Source organism: Ixodes scapularis, unplaced genomic scaffold (assembly GCF_016920785.2).
Source record: "Ixodes scapularis isolate PalLabHiFi unplaced genomic scaffold, ASM1692078v2 PGA_scaffold4__175_contigs__length_147842914, whole genome shotgun sequence".
NCBI classification, from domain to species: Eukaryota; Metazoa; Arthropoda; class Arachnida; order Ixodida; family Ixodidae; genus Ixodes; species Ixodes scapularis.
Genome location: NW_024609879.1, coordinates 83,023,472 through 83,041,815, shown reverse-complemented (window position 1 = coordinate 83,041,815; position 18,344 = coordinate 83,023,472). Strand labels below are relative to the sequence as shown.

At 41.2% G+C, this 18,344-nt stretch overlaps 1 pseudogene; it reads left to right on the top strand.

Annotated features, from left to right (window-relative positions):
• LOC115313290 overlaps positions 1-18,344 on the top strand; it is a 152,698-nt pseudogene that overhangs the window by 124,113 nt on the left and 10,241 nt on the right.

Below are 18,344 nucleotides of genomic sequence, written 5' to 3'. Positions count from 1 at the left end.
AGTGTTTTTATCATTTTTTTAAACATAATAAACAATAAAAATATTTATTTCATACTGCTAAGTACACATAGATTATGTCTAAAAATTCTGAAACTCAGCTAAGAAGTATAATTTCCGTTATTAACCACCAAATTTTACCCCTCCGGCTACACAAGCAAATGCGACTTTCCAGTTCTACGTAATGTGCGACATTTTGCGTCCGACAATTTTTTTTCCTGGGTGAATACAATCTTGATTTTTTTTCGGACATCGTTAAATAACATATACAATTATGAAGCAAATTAAAAAGGTCGACCAGCCACCCTCTTTTCGATCGTATCTGAAATCACCCTGTATGTGTTGTGTAATTTATTCTATATAATGCCTATATATTATAACGTGCAAAAGATGTGGAAGAACTATTACTTGCTGCACTCGAGTAACAAAAAAAAAAACCTTTTCTCTCAAAGTAAGAAGTCGCAATAACTGCGTCGCAAAACGGGGGCGCACACCGTGCCGAGCTTCGCAGAAGGGGCTCGGTAGAGGTGCTGTATCTATTACACCATCAATATAATGCAACATGTTTTTAATCTATAGTAACCCCCAAATAAAGTAGAATGACTGGTCAGAGTTTGAAAAAAAATCGAGAACGGGACTTTTTTTTTTAAATTGGCCTTAAATATTTTTATTTTGGTGCTTGTCTCGTGTTTGCTTGCCAAAATCTCCCAAACCCGCGCTTAAATAAATTTGAATTTTAGTGAATCTACTTACATGTATAATTAGTGTATTTACTTAAAATATGACGTTTCTGACTAAATTATGTCCTAAGATACAGGCCTGCAAAGTTGGCAGAAAAACGGTCAAGTAGCCGAAATTGATGTTTTTATTTATTTTTTAAAACATACTCAAGAATAAAAATATTTTTTCATATTGCTAAGTACATATAGATTGTAATAAAACATTATTAAACTTACCTAAGAAGTATAACTTTAGTTATTAATCACCAAAGTTGCCTCCTCCGGCTATGCAAGCAAATGCGACTTTCCACCTCTACGTGATGTACGATTTTTTGCGTACGACAATTCCTTTTCTGGGTGAAAATAATTCTGATTTTGTTTATTTTGAACATTGGGAAACAACATATAAAATTATGAAGCAAATTAAAGAAGGTCGACCAGCCACCCCCTGTTCGATCTTATCTGAAATCACCCAGAAGCCGACACAACTTGAGGTCGAGGAGCGTTCTACCATACCAGCAGCGTCGGAAGAGGAAAAACGGGGGGGAAGAAGGGGGGGTTCAGGCTCCCCCCCCCCCCCCCAGATATTTTGGACTGTTAAAGAAAACAATACGGGGGAAGAGGGCATGGTCGAGCTTACTTTAATCTGAAATTATTTATGGATATGCATAGCTACTGTCGCTCTTCACTGCATAAAAGGTCGCGTAGATGGTCATTGTTAGAAACTCGTTGTCAGAAGGCACTACTCGTCACATGCTTAGTGGTTCGGAAGTTCAAAGCTATGTCTTTTCGACCTAAATAAATGTGCCATTGGTAAAAAATAAGAAATAAATAAACATAACAATAAATGCAAAAAATAAAAAAAAGCTGGAGAAAAAAAAACTATCAAGAATCCGCCGCAAGTGTGGTATTCTTGCATATTCAGAGGTCCAGAACTGCGAAACAAATTTCTGGTACCAAAATGTGTACAGGCTAAAAAAAAAAAAAAAAACACGTCCCCAAAAAAAGTGAAATCAAAAAAAAAAAAAAATATTAAATGTTACTTTTTGTTTTTTGTTTTTTATGGCGTGCCGATTTTGAACAATATTAGAAATCTTTTTCCCTGGGTTAATTTATTTCTCAACGTGAAAAGAACAATATCTGCATTAATTTGTATTCTGCAGATAGTAATGATATGTAATATCTGCGGTGTTAATTTAAATGCGATACCTGAAACAATTTCGACGAAAAAAATTACCAAGTTTAGGGCATAATTGCCTGTACATTCATATTTGGATATTTATTCGAAACTCGCCTTGAACAATAATCATATCTTAAGGCAACACTTACCTAGGTTATACATTGATCATTCTTAAAAAGTTTAACATATCTACCATAAATATCTTCGGCTATAGCGCGCTTCAAATATAGCACAAACGACAATTGTCAAAAACCCGTCGTCCTTCCTTGCCCTTCGGGAATCTATTTCATTAAAACCAAGCATGCCAGATAATTGAAATAAACGGCATTGTCTTTCGCAATGAATGCAACACCACATGTAAAAATGCGAGAAAAAAAAATTACGAATGTACCTCACTGCTTAAATCCAAATGAAGCCCCCCGCCCGTCTTTCGAAGTCCGACGAACTTCGCACTTTTACCCTAAAATCGAAGTTCGTCAAACTTTTGACTTTTCAGGAACCAAAGGTTCGACAATTTTCGAATTCTTTAGATTAATAAGTTCGAAGGTTCGAAAATTATCGAATTTATTATCGTGGGAAGGTCGAAAGTTCGAAAAGCTTCGAACTTTTTAGTGCAAGAAATTCTAAAGTTCGAAAATCATCGAATGTTTTAGTCTATCAAGTTCGAAAATTTGACAAGCATCGAATTTTGCAGCGTAATAAGTTCGATATTTCGAAAAGCGTCGAAATTCTTACTTTAACATGTTCGAAAATTCGACTTCCGTCGAATTTCTCGATATGGGAAGGTCGAAATTCGAAATCTTTCGAACCTTTCAAAACTTCGATTCGAAAAAAGCTCGAGGCATCCCTATTCAGAAGAACAATAAAAAAACGCTCTTTTTTAGCTAAAGAAATGCTAGTGTTTTTTTTTAAATTTAAGTAAGCGCAGTAAATATCTCAATTACTTATTATTGAGTAACGAGTAATAATGTTAGGTTACTTTTTGAGTAGCGTGTGCATGTCTGTTGAGCTCCATATATAACGGAGGTACTGTTCGAGAGCGGTGATGTACAAGCTGACGACAGAACGACCGAACAAGCAGCACGCACGAGCTTCCAAAGTACCCGTAAAATAAGGACCGCGCATGCGCTGTATACCGCCGACTTATGTCGTCGTGCACGTCCCGTCTCCTGCAAGTGCAACTGGCGCCTCTCCCAGAATACTCGGAGTAAAAAAATTGAGATCTTTGCGATAAACTTCTGCGCAAGCGCAGTATATGCAGTTCCTCTAAGCTCCACCGGATTGTATTGTTGACGGCGGTCGGACTTTGAGGGATACGAAATATATTTAAGGTGTCGCAAGTCACCAGGCTTGTTCTAAAATGGATCGTAAAAATCGACTGCTGTCCGTAGCAATCCAAACTTTTTATCAAAGGTGTATTTCACATGTCGGCTTTTTGTGTAAAATTACAAAGCCTAGCTCCCTTTCTGTAAAAAATAGAACCAAGAAACTTGCCAGGCTCAATGGCGGGCGACGACGCAGACGACAAAGTCGAGTGGCGAGGCGCGTTGGGTGCTCGTATTGATAGATGGCTCTACCTCCTTATCGAGACTGCTGGCGACCACCGTGGCTCATTAAAATGAACATAATCGTTTTGTAATGTACTTTAATTTGCTTAAAATTAAATGCAGGCAATAAAAACAAATCTTAGTTTAAAACAAAACGCGGTTGCATAACGACGGCGTTCTTGCAGCTGACGGATTTCTTCTGCGTGTCGTCTGGTTTCTTTCCCTGGTCGGCTATTCCTTCGTACGCTGCTCCTGACGCCATCTATCAACACGTGCGCATAACGCGCCCAGCAAATCAATTTGGTCGTCTGCGTTGCCGCCCGTCGTGGACCCTGGCATGATTCTTGGTCCTATTTTTTACGGAAAAGGAGCTACACTTCGTAATTTTACATGAAAAAAACTGACCTCTGAAATACACCTTTGATGAAAAGTTTACAATGCTACGCGCAGGCATCGATTCTCACGGTTCATCTTAGATCGAGCCTGGTGACTTAGGACACTTTATAAATTTGATGTTTTTATTGCGTCGTACAAGAATAACTAATTACCGGCTCGTACATTAGCTGAACATTTAAAATATTTGCAGGCTTGGAGCTACTCATGACGGGGATGAGACCGAGCTAGGTCCAGATGGAAATCTGGTCAACAATTGCAGCAAAAATGATGGATACGCCATGGCACCTTATACTCTGGGAACCAACAGAGGCCACTTCTCGAAATGCTCTATTCGACAGATTGGGGAATTCGTCAGGTGAGAAATATGTGCGACCTTTCATTTCACACCTTCGCTAGGCACCTGAGCAGCGCCATGTCTATAGACGCGCTAGCATCGATTCGAATGCGTAAACAGCGTCCTCGTTTCTGCAGGCCATTAATCTTCTAATTTTGGAGAGATAATTTGCTTCTACGCTATAGTTCGCCCAGCTCTTCGAAAAAGTAGGGATGGAAAGTAATTGCTCGTCAAATGTGACAAAGAGTACAAATATTGTCAGCTGAACTGACAATATACCGAGCGTTTTGCGAGTATTTTTTTAAAAATTCTTACAAATAGAGCTTGTGAAAAAAGGGGAATTTATACAGAAACAAACTGCCAGTCACGGTAAAGAACAGGGATTGCTAAAATAGGCTAATTAGCTAAACACATAAAATTTACTAATTACCTTTTTTGGGAAAATAAACATATCTTGTTTTTTTGCTGTTCGCGAACTAACTTATACTTTAATCCTCAGCGCGGGCCCCTTTTTGTGCTGCATTTGTCACATTTAAATTCCAGTCAACTCCAGGGACATTAAAAAAAAAAAAAGCCAACAATCACCACACTGTGTATTGGTAATTGACTTTGAATATATATGTTGCTTCACCCACGAGAACGAGGATGCAAAAAATAAGTTGCAATTGCGATGCTTGGCGAACCCTCAAAACTAATTTTCACCCAAACAGAATATTTCCCCTAAAGAGGCGCGAAAAATACAAATACGAGGAAATAAACAAACAAGAGCGCTCTTATTAGTCTACTTCGTCGTCCTTGTATTTTTTTCGCGCTTCTTTAGGTGATCATGAACCAACTGGCCCAAATTGCTACCTTAATGCAGAATATTTTCCCATTCAGAGATAAAACCACACTAAAGCATGTTAAAAATTTGCACACCATTGTAAGCACGTCTTTTTTGCAGAGTGGACAAAGAGGGCGGATTCGTTCACATCTCAAAGCGCGATGCTCTTATGTCAACAATTTTTATCCGCTTTCTTTTTTATTTGAGGTAACATACCCATGGTGCAAAGAATGTGATTTATTTCTAGCGAGAGAAAGTATAACACAACACGCATAAAAATGCCTAAACAAGCAACCTTACGGCCCTAGGCAGTAATGGTCAATCTGACTTCAGAAATAAATTGTCACTGCAATAAAAAAACTTCGGAATCATCATAATTGCGCAGAACCCTAATACTGGGCTAAGTAAAGTCAACACAAAGGCGAATTATTACTTTTTCCTTTGTTTGTTTTAGCATTGGGGTTCTTCGTAATTATCAACCAGGCAGAGGGGCTGAGAGTGATATTCCCGAGGTTGGAAAGTGGCAGCCACGTTGCCGCCGTGTTCCATGCAACAGTGGCAACTCGTCACGTAACCTCACAAAAGCCGTGACGTCACCGGTACGATGGCAGCGCCCAGAGCTGCTGGATGCGAGAGTGTTTGGTGTGCGGCAGTCGTGATGTGCACCCGCTGGCCGACAATTTCGGACCTCTTCGTTCTCTCTGACGTAGGTATAACGCGAAGATCTGAAGGAATGGGACTTTATACCCTGTTTGCGTAAGATTGTTGTTGATATTAGGACCTCTGAGACAGCATCAGTCGAATTACCATAGCGGTGCCCGGATTTCCGGATATGTTTTGTACATCGGTATACACTTTAGAATATAATTTTCACATTCTCCTTGCTTTGTTTGAACGCTGGAATATCTGAGAATCGATGCGAAAGGTATGCGTCACGTTTTATGCTTGGGGGAAGTTCTTTCAGCGTTAGGCCACCGTATCATCACGGCAACTTTCAACGAGTAGGCTCCTGCGATTTTTAACATTTTGCACTAATCGACGATTTTGCGATTTGACAGTTCTCAAGATTTTGATATAACTCACTTGCATTGTAGTAGCTCGCAATCAATCGCAGTATCGTTTTTGTTTTCCTTAAGTGAAAAGACGGCGCTCACTGAAGTGACGTGTACGCGAACTTTTACAAAGCATTCGAACCAATCAGTCGTACATAAAACAGTTCTATTTATCCCCTTCGAACCCCGAACAGAGTTAGGAAGTTTTCACGTTTTTTATTGGCAAGTGCGGAAATTACTGTATTTAAAGTCACTCAGGAATTAGTATTAGGAGGCGCTCAACCTTGTCCATCGCTATCAACAGCTAACAGCTCCAGAGTATGATGAGACTCCTTTTAGATTGTTGCTGATCCATCATTCCAGCACCTTCAACCTTTCAAAAACTGCAGTGGTTCAGAAAAAACACCACACATATCACAATTTCGTTAAATTGAATGCAACTGGAAATAGAAATTTAACTACACATGTTTCACTTTCCTATGAGTTATTGCACCCATATATTTTTTTTTCATCAAACGTTCATCGCATCGGTCGGTTAATTATTTAATTGCTCTAATTGACCGGACAAAATAACTTGAGTTTATGTTCGCCTCTTGCCCGAAGAAGCAGTCTTGAGACAAAATGTTGAGTATCATTCCTTTTTGTTTCTTCAACATACATTTATTTTTTAAATGTGTGCGGTCTATACTTCGTTTCATCATAACTTGGCAATGGGCAAACGCTAAAGCTCCCTCGAGCCGATCGGAAAGATGGAGTGAAGTTATGTGACAACTTTCTGCAGAAGTAGAGCACTCTAATGACATGTTGTCACGTGCCTCTCTCCAACGTGCATATTGACGCACTCAGACTGAAGCCTTCGCCGTTTTCCAAATTGTGATGAAACACACTATAGTAGCCACTGCGCTAATTATCCGATGCGTTCATACTTCGGGCATACAATCTGGGCATGCGTTTTACACGAATGTTATGTCAGCAATCATTGTGAGCTCGTCTCATCGTCTATTTGACTCGAGTGCTGCATTAGTGTTCGACGTTATCTGAGGTTCATTCCCGTTCTTTACACCAAAAAACCGAATGGTGACAGTCAATGTAGGTTAATGGGGTTCTGCAAATGGTCTATCGTCATCTTTACAAGGCTCTTGCATGACACCATTCTGCAACGCTATTAACGGCACGTAAATCTCACCGCAACACGCCAGAATCCATGTTGGAGGCATTCGTCGCTGTTATATTATGTTTTGTGTGCTTTAGCCGTGTTCGCACTGTAGTTTGTCCGCTCGCTCGAGGTTTAAAATGGTCAGTTGCGCCGTAATTAATTGTTCCAGCAGTAAACGTCGGCGACAAAACGAAGCTACGACCAGCAGTACTGGTTTTTCTAGGATTCCGGCAATCATTGCGAACCAGGACAAGGCGACACTCGAGCAATCGGTTCGCCGGCGTCATGAATGACTCCTAGAGATACGCCTGCACAACCTCGATCAGGAGGATAAATACTGGAGCAGAACGCGGCACATCCTGGGAGCTGACATCTCTGGTCCCGGGGGAAAGAACAAAAACGCGACGAAAAAGGAGAAAAAGAAAGCAGACTAAGGTTAGGCTTGTACCTTTTGCCGCGACAAGTTGAAGTTGCTAGAAAATTACACGCGGGCGCTCAGGCGCAAAACATGCTCGACGAAGGCGGTGACGCTCTCGTTGGGGCCCTGTGCCCTGGACCGAAGCAGATATATGGCTATCTTCCGTTGATGTTGACTGACGAGGGTACGCTTGAGCTCGGTCATGCAAGCCTCCCACGACGTCAAGGAGGATTCGTGGTTCTTAAACAAGTGGCTTGCAGTTTCTTCCAGCAAGAAATACAGGTTCTGCAAGGTAGTCTGTCTACTCGTTTTGTCGGGCGACAAGGTCGTATATGTCCGTCCAGTACTCGACGTCTTCGTACACCTCGTTGTGGAAGGGCGTCCGAGTGCGATGTGCGACGGGCGTATAAACAACAATGGGAGCGGCCGAAGCTTGCTGCAACGGGTTGGCCATCGTTGACGTAATCTACCTCGTTTTTTTTCAGTCAGGGCAGTGAATTCTGGTGGCTGTTCCTGGCTGCGGCCACTGGCTTGACGCTTAGGTTCTTTGCAGTCTACTTGCGGTCCTAGCTCTTCTTGTATGACTCGGTCGAGTTGCAACCGCCTTTGACGATGAGGGACACTCTGGCTGAGAAGCTAGCTGCTATAAATGCATGAGCCACAATAAAAAACGTCACGGCAAAAAAAAAAAAAAAATGTATGTTCCCTTCTTGTACTACCCACAATATGCATCTGGGTGACTGATGAATGGGACATGTCGTCTCAACAAGTATACAATAATTGCCATGAGTATACTGTATACACGGAGAAAGTCGATTGTTCACACAGAATTGTTTCTTAAAAATGCACAAATATTAAACTGGCTTGTCTCGGTTAAAGTCCAAAAAACGTATAAAAACGGTCGGCACCTATAAAAGATATGAAAACCTATAAAACCAGTAAAATGGTTCGGACAGAAATTTAGCATTTCCACATTTAAGTGATTTTGATCTACTGAGAAGCTAGCTCTTCAAAATTTTAATGCAGTAGGATGTCCTACCTGGGCTCTAAAGCCTGACACAGCTAGCATTCTAGTGGCTCTGTGCTGGGCACACTGAATGACAAATACGCTGGCGCCGATCCGCAATTACGCTGGCACTGGTCTTTTACTCCGCTGGGACTAATCTTCAATTGGACTGGCTATGACCCGGAAATACGCTGGCTCACTGGTGGTTTCCTACCGTACCACCGGCTCCATGCCGGGGATCTGCGTCGGGAGCTCACTGGGAACATCCCGTATTCCCGACATCCCGGTTTCCCAGTAAATTCCCGCGGTACCGGCCGGAGTCCGGCATTGGGACCGGCCGATGTCGCCCCTTGGGCGGTTCCGATACTGGCCAGTATTAGTATCCCGGCAGGCCAATACCGCCCCATCCCCAACACGACGTGGTGTGCTACTTGGGCAGTTCCATGCTTTGTATTTATTTATAGCGAATGCTGTGAAGGATACGGACCCAAGCGGGCTAATATTTTGGTCGCTTTGTTTGGAGTCGTCGTGGCACCAAGTTCTCGGGGGTTTTCTCCCAATTTATGTTGGGATGATGCAATCTTGCGGCGCCTTTGCGTCAGTAACTTGGCTATTTCGTTCCAACCTGTCTTAGGGTATATTACCGTTGATATTATCTCCAGAATTGCTGGTAAAAAACGTAAACCAGGCGACAATGAAAGTTAAAGATTGGTGGGTAAGCTGGGCCGAAATGACCGAATAAGGATTTTGAGCCGTTTCGTACAACCGGTTCGGAATTATATTTTGATTTGCTCGAGTTCACATGTAGTTGCATGATGGAGCAAAAAAATCTACCCGGTTCAGCTGAGATTCATTGAAAGTAACGGCTCAGTTCCGGTGTTCGGTTCAGTTCCGGTTTGGTACAAGACATTAACTACAAGTGTATATTTTTCCCAAGTTGAACAAAACATAGAAAGTGACGATTTCACGCTGGAGATTAATACCCGGCTCCAATATTTGATCATGGTTTTGCGTACATCTAAGGTGTACGCAAAACCATGATATTTATATTATATTATAGTATATTTTTTGTCTTAATTTCTTCTTTAGTTTATTTTTATATCGAGTTTTGAATGTTGCAAGTGGTAGCAATAAAATGCTTCTGAAGTGATAAAAAAGTAACGTTAACTTTCAAGTAACGTTCAAATCATTTTCCTTTCACCTATTCAAGTAACCCCAATTGAATACTTTTAAAACACGAGAAAATTTGTACATAATCGATTACACTTCAAAGCGGCAGCTTTCTAGGCCCAACCAAGCTCAAGGTCGCGTAATCAAGGTCACGAAACGCCCGTGGCTGAAGTGCTCGCGGCTGAAGCGATAGAGGTAATTGCTCGTGGCTGAAGCGATGCTGCGTAAAGGGTATGTTATTTTGAAGCGCCGGTGGGTGAAGCGCCCGTGGCTCAAGCGCCCTTGACAGAAGGGGCCGCTCGCGTAATCTCAGGTCGCGTTAGCGCCGGTCGCGTGAGCTCCGGTTACGTAAGCGCCGGTTGTTTAAGCTCCGTTTGCGTAAGTTCTGGTGGCGTAAGAGCCGGTCGCGTAAGCTTTTAAGAGCCGGTGGCTGAAGCTGACGTGACCTGACGTCCTCGACCCCGGCCTCGACGTCATCCTAGAGGTCGTCCCTGAAATTCTCCCAGAGGCCGTCCTCAAAGTTTTCCTAGACGTTGTCCTCTAAGACGCCGCCTCTAGGTCGTCCTAGACGTCGTCCTTGATGTCGTTCTAGGGGTCGTCCTAGAGGTTGTCCCAGACGTCATTGCTGACGTCGTCCTCTAGATCATCGTCTTCGACGCCGTCCCAGACGCCGTCCTAGAGGTTGTCCTGGACGTGGTCCTAAACATTGTTTTTGACATCGTCCTCGAGGTCGTCCCAGAGATCGTCCTAGACGTCGTTCTTGACAATGGCCTCTAGGACAACTTCATGGGCGTCGTTCTAGACGTCTTACCATTTCATTTTCTAATTTTGTTTTACTCACAATGCTCCTCAAAGCTGTCGAGTTTCATCGCGTTTGGTCAAATGAACAAACCTGCAACAACATTTTTAGTAACGTGTACAAGACTGATTGAACATGAGGCGACTAAAAAGGAGAGGGTTTTGGTATTAAGATTTTCAGTTCCTGTTTCGCAAATTCTATTTTGAATTAACATGGGAGTTTCATTTTCGGTTTTACCTTGTATCGTGAATTCTTGGCTTCAACTAGCTTTTGTTAACCTTCCGATTCTGCGTTTATTGAAGTGTCTTCGTGCTTAGAGTTTCTAAAAAAATTATAAAAATAAATTAATTTGCACTGTAAGTATTGTTGACAGACAATGTGCCAGATTTTTTTTATTCTAAGCAATATCTAAAATTATTCTACTGTTTTTTATACTAACGCCGTCTTGACCTACCAGAGAGTGAAAAAATGCCACAATTCTATCATGAAATGGGTAAAATTGTAAGTAAAACGGTATTGTATTATTTAAATTTTAAAGCGCCTGCACGCAATCAAACCAAAATATACTTACTCTTCGTCAATAAACAACGTGTATAAAAATATAAAAATTACGTTCTTGATAATTCGAGGTATAAAATAAAAAACAAATACTTATTGTCCCCAAATATTTTATTTTTGTTTTCTACCTTTTCCAGAAAATTAGGTGAAGACTGCATAAAAGTTAATTCAAAGAAGGAACCACACCATGCAAACACAAAAGTGCTCCCGGGGACGAATATGAGCCCGAATAATTACTGCAGTCTCAAACATCAAAAATTTTGCAACGTCACAGCAAATGAGGTATGATAAACCAAATAATCAACGACCAAAGGAGAATGACCGGGCGTCTCTTTCGGACAACCGGTCTCTATCATGCGCTCGTTCCATCTCGCTGTGATTTTGGTTGCGCGTGCGAGCTTGAGGCAAACGAAACGACGAAGCGTTATCGAAGCTAGGAAGTTTGCGCTGAAGGCGGGAGAACTGAAGCCCCTTCTGGTTGTTTTCATCTTGTCGGTGAATATAAAATAAATAAATCGCTAGAGTACTTTGGTTACCCGTAACCGACAAAAGGGTCATACGCAGAATGCGTATTTGCGTAGGTAAGTCTTTGTGCAACACTTTATCTACCGAAACGCATGCCGTGAATTCCGATGACCATGCCTTTGATTGACACTGTGGTTCATGATTTATCACGCCAGCTAACGAGAGTAAAGCACCACAAGCGAGAGAGCATGCGGCAAATTTGACATGCTTGCAATGGCCACCAAACCTTGATATGCACCAAAGTAACAAAGTCTGCTGTATTTAGCTTCCGAGACATCGCTCGCCTACTTAAACGAACAGGATCACGTAACCAGCTTAGCCACGTGACGCGAACACGTGACACATCATGTGACGCTGATGATTTCACTTCTTCAGATCGGCCGCTTTACAGAACCAACTCTAGAACTTATTCTACGTACGCTAAATGGAAATCGCAGGCATCGATAACATTATTATGAAATACTTTGACTATGTCTACATAGCGGGTGATTACGGGCTTTTTGGGTGTATTGCACGCTTTTAATATTTTTCTAATAAAACACGTCGAACTGACACAGAGCCAGCGAGAAACATTGTATTGGAAGCCATTTCATCTCTTCGTCAACAACTGTCGCCATCTTTCGGCTGTCACGTCCCACAGACTATTTCAAAATGTTCATAGACTTGAGTTCATTCGGGCTCTTAATAAATTAATATTTATTCAGAAACCAATTTATGCGGTTCCTTCAAAGGGCCAACAATTATTTTGACTCACGAAATACTAGATAAGGCAGACAAAGGTGAAAGACGAGGGATATTCGAATATAAACCTGTCGTATTTGCGCTAAACCCTACGCCATCAGTCATTCTTTTGTTAAAACATTTTATTTAGAGATAGGAAATATTTTATTTGTTTCATGTAAGAATGATAGTTGGCTGCTCTGGATTGTACATTCCAGTAATGGATAGGTTCTTCGAAGATTGATAGATCTAGCACTTTCTTGGATACAACCCATAAATGAGTACGTTGGCGAAACCCCCAACAGTAAAATATTAGAGCCTAGAAAGTTTAGAGCTTCATTTTATGTCCTCTTCGTTGTTTCGTTCTTGCTTCCACGAAAGGCCGTTTCGTCATGACGTATACGGCGTCACTCCCCTCAAACTTGTTGGCCTTGCTTGAAACTAGGACGCTAACGCACAAAACGTTAGGTCGTAAACTAGCTGCCCATGGTCGAATGTATTTTAAGACGAAACCCGAGATAGAGGAAACACGAAAAACAACATAAGACAAAAACTGAAACACAGCAGAATTTATTTGCAGAAGGTTGAGCTTTACGTAGGGTTCAAGTACCCCAAACCAACCAAAAGAAAGAGAGGAAAGACAGAATATGCGTTTATGGAAAGACTGTTTATGTTTTCTCGTCTCTTTTATTTTTGTTTGTTGGGGGTAATAAACCCTATATATAAATCTCAAAATAAATTTGATTGCATTTTAGATGTTGTAGTGCTTTGTTGTCCTTCGATTCTCACCAGACTCGGTGTTTTGTATTAAAATATGAACTTAAAATTTTCTTTTCTTTCCTGTTATTGTGCCGTCTTCAAGCGTGAAGTTAGTGTTTTCACTGAATAGACGTATTTCATGAGCGATTAATTAAGAACCAGAATAGTTGAGCAGAAATTTTGTAAAAAGGCGTAGTTAATTGTTATGGAGTTCAATTAAAAATTTTCAGCCGTTTCCTCTGCGATTAATCTGGGTTATTTAGCTAAAGCAATAGTTTCCTAGAACCTCGTCTGATTGAAAAACATGACCAGGCCACAGTTTTAATCGTACTACAAAACTGAACGTAGAATACCGCACTCGAATGTTCAAAAAGAGTAAAATCTGTTTGATTTCTCAAAAGCAGAAACGATGATGTTTATGGTAAGAAGGTTGAATATTTATCGTAGACATAAGAAAGACACAGATATACAAAAACATTTTTTTCAATGAGATCGATTCGTCAGATATGTCTCGTATTTTCATATTAATTCTGTTACTTTATACAAATAATAGGTGTCCTTACCTCTCACTGCATTTTAAGCTTAACATATGCATAATCTCAAACCTTTCGATTCATGCCATCTGAAAAAAAAAGAATCCCACAAGTATAATAGAAAACAAAATCATATTAAATTTTTTTTTCATAATTACAAATATATTTTTGGTGTGTTAGTGGCGATTGAGCGAGAGAGAGATTGAATGATGCTATTACTTATCCAGAGACACCGTTTTTCGGCAAGCTGCAATAAGACCAGTCGCTATAATACAAAGCAATATGATGCATTTCAATGTCAGGCAAATTCATGTAAACAAAAATGCCTATTCACTTCTTTTTTTTTTTTTCTATACTGAAATCCGGATTTGGAACGAGCCCGCCTGCATTTGCGAAGGTCTTGACGTTCTCTCTTTTGGAGCGCTAAGAATAAATGCAACAATTATATTGCTATATACTCTGAAGCAGACTTGCACGTAATACGTAACAATAACGAAATTACTTGTAGTACCTTACATTTATCAGTAATTTCTAATGCAAAAGCATTAACTGTCCCATGAAGCAAACGGGCGTTATCTGAGTGTGGCCGGCGTTATTGCCGTCTGTAGCAGCGATAAGAAGCACCTAAATTCCCATTGACTAAGCGAAACAGCACATAAATTCCGTCCATAGCAGCGAAAAACAGCACCTAAGTTTCCCTGAGCGAAAAAGGAGGGGGGGGGGGGGGGGGGGACGCCCCTTAGCGAAAACTAATACGTTTGAAATATACCACATTCTAATTTGAGTGTATTTGAAATACAATTCATAATTGTAAGTACACAAAAAATATACCGAAAATATAAACTTCTTTTTTTGTTACTTAGTACTAAAATATACTTCTAAAAATCATTTTAAAATACCTTTACTTAAACTACATTTGAAGTTCCCTTCATTCGTTTTGAAATATGTAAATACTAAATTAATAGGCACAAAATACCTTTCACATATATTTCTTGAAATATTTATTTAATTCATGCAAAATATACTCCAACCCTAAAAAAATGGAGCAATCAAGAATACGTGCAGAATACTCTTAAAATACCTGAAAATCGTAAATACTGTTGTGTTATACTCTAAGTACCTTTTGACTGCAATACTTTGGTAGTTTGACTTAAACTACCAAAATATTTAAAAGCTCCCCTTCTGAAGTTCACTTCAAGCAGATATGGAGTACACTGAAGCGCCTAAATACATTTGATTAGTTTGGCAATTGAATTGCGCAGCATCGCACTGATAAATCAGCCCAGTTTATGCTATTGTTTCCTTTTTTCTATCAAGAACACACCTGATCAGTTCCTTGCACACCAATCACAAACGGGGTTCGGGAACTACAACCACAACACTTGCTGATGCTGGAAAGCTTCAGCAGGTGCTGTGAACAGATACGTTTGGCGTGGTTTTGTTAGCACAATGTTAGTTCACTGAACGTGTATACTCACCATTGTACGTGATGTGAATAGTGACTTTAATACAGTTACATTAACTACCATATTAAATAGTCAACTACTAAAAAGGAAAGGCAAAAACAACTACTGTAAAATATTTATTTTTCGCGGGCTCAATATTTCGCGATTTAGGTCAAAGTTGGAGTTTTTGAATAATTCGCAAATTCTAATTTTCGCGACGCCCTGGGATCGCAATATAGATTTTGATGTTTTTACATTTTGCCGGAATTGTTCACGGGACCTATTTTTCAGAATTGTAGGCGATTCGCCAACTTTGCGAGAATTAGGTCTTCACGAAAATAAAGTCGTTTACAGTATTTTAAAGTAAAGAAACTGCCTTCATTCGCTTCGCCCTGAGTGGTGCTACGCAGAGAAGCAATAACATGTATTTTATGAGCCGTTTGTGTGGATATTGTTTTAGGGACTGTGCCGAATTGTTATTAGTTGTACCAATGCCTTTTAGTAAGAGATATCGTCCACGAACTTCAAAACACTGTTTCCCCCTTGACAGACTCCCGAGGAGAAGATCGAATACTTGTAACCTTAATAAGCGCAGAGGTGGTCACCGAAAAAATTATTACCTTCAATATGTAGGCTATATAAGGCTCTAGAGCAGTCAACGGGACTGTGAATCAGCACTTCAGTGCGTCATGGTGTTTGTGTTTGTGTTCGTTTCTAATGTGGCTTTGTGAGATGTATTTAGTAGTGCCTTCAAATACCACAGGGACACCATTTGCTGACAAAATCGAAAATAAAAAAAAAATTGTGTAACCGTTTTTTAATCCACAAATGGCATCTTGAGTGTGAAGGAATAATATTTTTGGTATATCTAAAATATTTTTTGATTCATATTTATAATGTATTTTGAATACATTACGCGCGTATTTCGAATGCGGCCAAAATAATACAGAATAAATACAAAATGAATATTCGTACTAAATATATTTCAACTTCGTTTGAAGTACGGCCTCTTTTTGCTAAGGGGCGGGTATGCGCTGGTTTGACATTAAGCCTACGCTTAGCGAAAAGTCGTTCCAAATCAGTAGACTCGAAGTGTACTGAAGTATACTAAAAGCATACTTTCAGTGGGGTCTTTGTACTGATTGTATACTTTAAGTGTACTTAAAATATACTTCATGTATGCTAAAATTACGCTTGGGGTGCACTTATGGTATACTACATATGTGCTTGGGGTGTACTAAAGGTGTACTATTTTGTTTCATGAAAGTGTGAAACTAGTACGATTTCAGTACATACCCCAAGTTCACTATTAGTATACTTTCAGTATACTTATTTTGACCGGCTTTTCGCTAAGGGTAGGGTGACGATGATGAAAGGAGACGTGATTCCAGCACGCGCCGCGCCGAGCTTCGTACTCCCGCTGCTGCCTCACCCAGCGGCGCAACGGTCACCAGCGAGCCAGGGATGCTTTCGCATTCACAACTCATAAGGAGTGCTTAGGTGTCCTCGAAATATTTTAGGGGAAAAATTACATATTTTTAAAAGTAATTATAAAATAATTTTTCTACTTATTGATGTACGGGAATAATTTCAATTCGTCAAATTTTCGTTTTCATCCACGGGGAGAAAAAGCGAGTACATAAAACAAACAACAAAAATCGTTACTAAAAAAAAGTTTTTTTTTTTTTTTTTTTTTTTTTTGTAAGGGTAAGTTTAACCGGAATTACACCGTCACCTCCCCCGCAGGGGGCACCTGTGAAAGCAGGTGTTTGGAGAGTGGCGTCTCCACGGACCCCGAGCCATGCGGGTTCGCCCGCCCACGTATGGCTGTGCGTGGCTTTCCCGTGTCTGGGGAAAAGGGCATCCTGGTGGTTGAGCCGAGCCCGGGGTAGGTTTGGACCCTTCGGGGCCCCCCGGGCGAGGCAATACACCACTTCGGCCCCCGCTTCTCATAGACGGGAGTCCTGGTAAGGCCCGGCCAGGATGATTCAGCCTAGTCGCCACTTCTACTATCCCCTCCTCTCTTTCACCCTTGTCTTCTCCCTCTTTTTACTCTTCTCATTTCTCTTGTTTCTTTTTTCAACTCCTTTGGCGGCAAGGGCTAACCTTGGGTGGCGACAGACTCCTTGTCCAGAACCACACTTGGGTATAGTACCTGGGCAGTGCTAGTAGCGTAACGTCTCCAGCAAAGCCCTGTTTGTTATGGTGCGTTACCTATTCCCGTGTTGGGCTCCGTGGTGGGCGGCACACCACAGGTTCTGAAGACTCTCCGCCTCTTATGGCTCCCCCCTCCTCCAAACCGAACACGGCGCGTGCCCCTAAAAGGGGTTGCTCCGTACTTACTTTCGAAAAAGCATCCGAACCGCCAAAGTTTCCAAGATTTTTTGTCATTCAAGCCCTAGATGAAGAAAAGCCACTGGCTAAGCTCTCGCCTTTTCTAGTTTCAAAATGTCTTGATGCCATTATTGGCAAAGCTTTCAAGGCGAAAAAGCTTTCTGGTAACCTTCTTGTCGAGGTTGAAACAGAAGTTCAAAGCAGGACGCTTCTAAAACAGACATGTCTAGGCGAACACCAGATAAAAGTAAGCTTACATCGGACACTGAATAGTGTTCGAGGTGTTATCTCTGAGCCTGATCTGATAGATTGCACTGAGGATGAAATTCTGGCTGGACTCCAGAAACAGGCAGTGGTGGCCGTCAAGCGGATCACCATCCGCAAAGACGGGCAGGAGCAGCCAACCAAGCATTTGATCCTGACTTTTGAACTGCATACGCTTCCTACGACCGTTAAAGCTGGTTACCTACACTGCAAAGTCCGGCCTTTTATTCCCAACCCACAAAGGTGTTTCCGGCGTCAGCGCTTCGGGCATGGCTCGCGAAACTGTCGGGGCCGTGAAACTTGTGCAAAGTGTGGCAGCAACGACCATGTTGCTGACATTTGTGAGAATACTCTCAACTGTGTTAACTGCCAAGGCAACCATGCTGTTTATGCTAGAACATGCCCACAATGGAAGCGGGAAAAGAAATCCTAACCCTTAAAGCACAAAAGAATATTACCTACCAAGAGGCAAAACAACAGTATTCCTTTTTCGCAAAAGGAACGTTTGCGCAGGCGGTGCAAAGGGGACTAGCACCGCGAACAGAATCGAAGGCCACTCAGGTCTCTCCTGAGGTCCTGGCAGTGGCTCTTCAGTCCCCAACCCCCCAG